Consider the following 4,194-nt stretch of genomic DNA (forward strand, 5'->3'; position numbering starts at 1 on the left):
ACACAGATTGCTCTCTCAGCCAATCAGAAGGCTCCCTGGTATTGTGATGCAACCATTTCCATGGTAATGTAGAATGTTTATTCAAATGATGTTAACTGATGTGGCTCATGCTGTGGACTGTATTTTTTTTGTAATGTCAGTTGAGTTCATTCAACAAATCACAACAAAGATTGATTGGTACACTTCCTGCTTTTACTTCCTGCTTTGCTTCTACACTCGCAATGACCGTCCACTCTACTCATTCCAATTCTACATGGTATGGACAAACAGTCCATTGGACGCTGGACATGTTCAGAAACAGATTCATTGTCTAATTTACAAAACACATTTATTGGACAGATAATATTGTAATTATATGACCATTATAACATTAGTATATGTATCAACTATCGCCATATCAAATGTCTATCAAAATTAAATAAATTAATCATAAAATACGCCTCTGTTGTGACCAAAGTTGAGATTAAACATAAGTGATGTCACTATATTGCATCATCGATGACTTAGTGATGTCACTATATTGCATCATCGATGACTAAGTGATGTCACTATATTGCATCATCGGTGACTAAGTGATGTCACTATATTGCATCATCGATGACTAAGTGATGATGTCACTTTCTGCAAAGTCTCTGATTAACTCTCTGGTTAAAAGCTCTGATTAAAGTCTCTGGTTAAAGTCTCTGGTTAAAGTCTCTGGTTAAAGTCTCTGATGTCTCTGGTTAAAAGCTCTGGGGTTAAAGTCTCTGGTTAAAGTCTCTGGTTAAAGTCTCTGGTTAAAGTCTCTGGTTAAAGTCTCTGGTTAAAGTCTCTGGTTAAAGTCTCTGGTTAAAAGCTCTGGTTAAAGTCTCTGGTTAACGGCTCTGGTTAAAGTCTCTGGTTAAAGTCTCTGGTTAAAGTCTCTGGTTAGAAGCTCTGGTTAAAGTCTCTAGTTAAAAGCTCTGGTTAAAGTATCTGTTTAAAGTCTCTTTAAAAAAATGTTAACTTTGGTTAAAAGCAAGTCTGTTAAAACAAATTATTATTTACAATGGTTAATCAGTCTCTGGTCCTTTGTAAAGCTCTGTGTATTGTAGTGGTCTGTATTAAAGTCTCTGTGGTTAAAAGCTCTGTGTTAAAGTCTCTGTATTGTTAACGGTGTCTGTAGTGGTGTGTAAGTCTCTGGTTAAAGTCTCTGGTTAAAGTCTCTGGTTAAAGTCTCTGGTTAAAGTCTCTGGTTAAAGTCTCTGTGTTGTAACGGTGTCTGGTTAAAGTCTCTGTGTTAAAGTGGTCTGGTTAAAGTCTCTGGTTAAAGTCTCTGGTTAAAGTCTCTGGTTAAAGTCTCTGGTTAAAGTCTCTGGTTAAAGTCTCTGGTTAACGGTTGTGGTTAAAGTCTCTGGTTAAAGTCTCTGGTTAAAGTCTCTGTGTTGTAGTGGTGTGTGTTGTAAAGCTCTGTGTTAAAGTGGTGTGTATTGTAGTGGTTAAAGTCTCTGGTTAAAAGCTCTGTGTGTTAAAGTCTCTGGTTAAAGTCTCTGGTTAAAAGCTCTGGTTAAAGTCTCTGGTTAAAAGCTCTGTGTTAAAGTCTCTGGTTAACATCTCTGGTTTAAGTGGTGTCTGGTTAAAAGTGTCTAGTGTTAAAGTCTCTGGTGTATCTGTAGTGTGTTAAAGTCTCTGGTTAAATGGGCTCTGGTACCTTTCACAGTGGTCTGTTTGAGTTGTTTTTCAATGGTTTAAAAAAATGTTGAGTTTATTTAACAAGGCAAGTGTGTTAAGAACAAATTATTATTTACAATGACGGTGTGGTATTGTAGTGTCATGGTGTGGGTCCTTTGTAAAGTGTGTTGTTGTAGTGTGTATTGTAGTGGTGTGTATTGTAGTGGTGTGTGTTGTAGTGTGTTGGTGTGTGTGTATTGTAGTGTGTGTGTTGGTGTGGTGTGTATTGTAGTGGTGTGGTGTGTTGATGTGTATTGTAGTGTGTGTGGTGTAGTGGTGTGTTGGTGTGTATGTGTAGTGGTGTGTTTTGTAGTGTGTGTGTTGTAAGTGGTGTAGTGTGTATTGTAGTGGTGTGTATTGTAGTGGTGTGGTGTGTGTGTTGATGTGTGTGTGTGTGTGGTGTGTATTGTAGTGTGTGTGTAGTGGTGTGTATTGTAGTGTGTAGTGGTGTGTAAGTGGTGTGTGTTGTAGTGGTGTGTATTGTAGTGGTGTGTAGTGGTGTGTATTGTAGTGGTGTGTGTTGTAGTGGTGTGTGTTGTAGTGGTGTAGGTGTGTAGTGGTGTGTGTTGTAGTGGTGTTTATGGTGTGTGTTGTAGTGGTGTGTGTTGTAGTGGTGTGTGTAGTGGTGTGTGTTGTAGTGTGTTGTAGTGGTGTGTATTGTAGTGTGTGTGTGTAGTGGTGTGTAGTGTAGTGGTGTGTATTGTAGTGTGTGTGTTGTATTGTAGTGGTGTGTGTTGTAGTGTAGTGTGTATTGTGTGTAGTGGTGTGTTTGTAGTGGTGTGTATTGTAGTGTGTTGTAGTAGTGTGTGTAGTGTGTGTTGTAGTGTGTGTTGTAGTGGTGTGTATTGTAGTGTGTGTGTTGTAGTGTGTAGTGTGCTGTAGTGGTGTGTGTTGTAGTGTGTGTGTAGTGGTGTGTGTTGTAGTGGTGTGTATTGTATAGTGTGTTGTAGTAGTGTGTGTGTTGTGGTGGTGTGTTTGTAATGGTGTGTGTTGTGTGGTGTAGTGTGTGTGTATTGTAGTGGTGTAGTGTGTGTGTAGTGTATTGTGTGTGTGTAGTGGTGTGTGTTGTAGTCTGTAGTGTGTGTGTGTAGTGGTGTGTATTGTAGTGGTGTGTATTGTAGTGGTGTGTGTATTGTAGTGTGTGTGTTGGTGTGTGTGTTGTGTGGTGTGTGTTGTAGTGGTGTGTATTGTAGTGGTGTGTGTTGTAGTGGTGTGTATTGTAGTGGTGTGTGTTGTAGTGGTGTGTGTTGTAGTGGTGTGTAGTGGTGTGTGTTGTAGTGGTGTGTATTGTAGTGGTGTGTGTTGTAGTGGTGTGTGTTGTAGTGGTGTGTATTGTAGTGGTGTGTGTTGTAGTGGTGTGTGTTGTAGTGGTGTGTATTGTAGTGGTGTGTGTTGTTGTAGTGGTGTGTGTTGTTGTAGTGGTGTGTATTGTAGTGGTGTGTGTTGTAGTGGTGTGTGTTGTATTGTGTTGTAGTGGTGTGTGTTGTAGTGGTGTGTGTTGTAGTGGTGTGTATTGTAGTGTGTGTTGTAGTGGTGTGTATTGTAGTGGTGTGTGTTGTAGTGGTGTGTGTTGTAGTGGTGTGTGTTGTAGTGGTGTGTATTGTAGTGTGTTGTAATGGTGTGTATTGTAGTGGTGTGTGTTGTAGTGTGTTGTAATGGTGTGTATTGTAGTGGTGTGTATTGTAGTGGTGTGTGTTGTAGTGGTGTGTGTTGTAGTGGTGTGTGTTGTAGTGGTGTGTGTTGTAGTGGTGTGTATTGTAGTGGTGTGTGTTGTAGTGGTGTGTGTTGTAGTGGTGTGTATTGTAATGTGTGTTGTAGTGGTGTGTGTTGTAGTGGTGTGTATTGTAGTGTGTTATTGTAGTGGTGTGTGTTGTAGTGGTGTGTTGTAGTGGTGTGTATTGTAGTGGTGTGTGTTGTAGTGGTGTGTAGTGTGTTGTAGTGGTGTGTAGTGTGGTGTGTGTTGTAGTGGTGTGTATTGTAGTGTGTTGTAGTGGTGTGTGTTGTAGTGGTGTGTATTGTAGTGTGTTGTAGTGGTGTATTGTAGTGGTGTGTGTTGTAGTGGTGTGTGTTGTAATGTGTGTGTTGTAGTGGTGTGTATTGTAGTGTGTGTATTGTAGTGTGTTGTAGTGGTGTGTGTTGTGTTGTAATGGTGTGTATTGTAGTGTGTTGTAGTGGTGTGTGTTGTAGTGGTGTTGTTGTAGTGGTGTGTATTGTAGTGTGTTGTAGTGGTGTGTGTTGTAGTGGTGTGTATTGTTGTAATGTGTGTGTGTTTGTGGCTATAGTGGTGTGTATTGTAGTGGTGTGTTTGTGGCTATGTGTGTGTCTCTCCTTCTTCTGGTCCTGGTGGGTTTAGTCTGTTTACCTGGAAGACACAAGGGGACCTGGTCAATATAATCCACAAAGCGCGTGTGTGTGTGTGCAGAGCGTACCTTCAGCCCCTCGTATTTCAGGCAGCAGAGAGGTTCTTAGTTCAGGGAAGAGAATGTCTGGCTTCCTCTTCCCAAC

The sequence above is a fragment of the Oncorhynchus masou genome, chromosome 23, assembly GCF_036934945.1.
Source record: "Oncorhynchus masou masou isolate Uvic2021 chromosome 23, UVic_Omas_1.1, whole genome shotgun sequence".
NCBI lineage: Eukaryota > Metazoa > Chordata > Actinopteri > Salmoniformes > Salmonidae > Oncorhynchus > Oncorhynchus masou.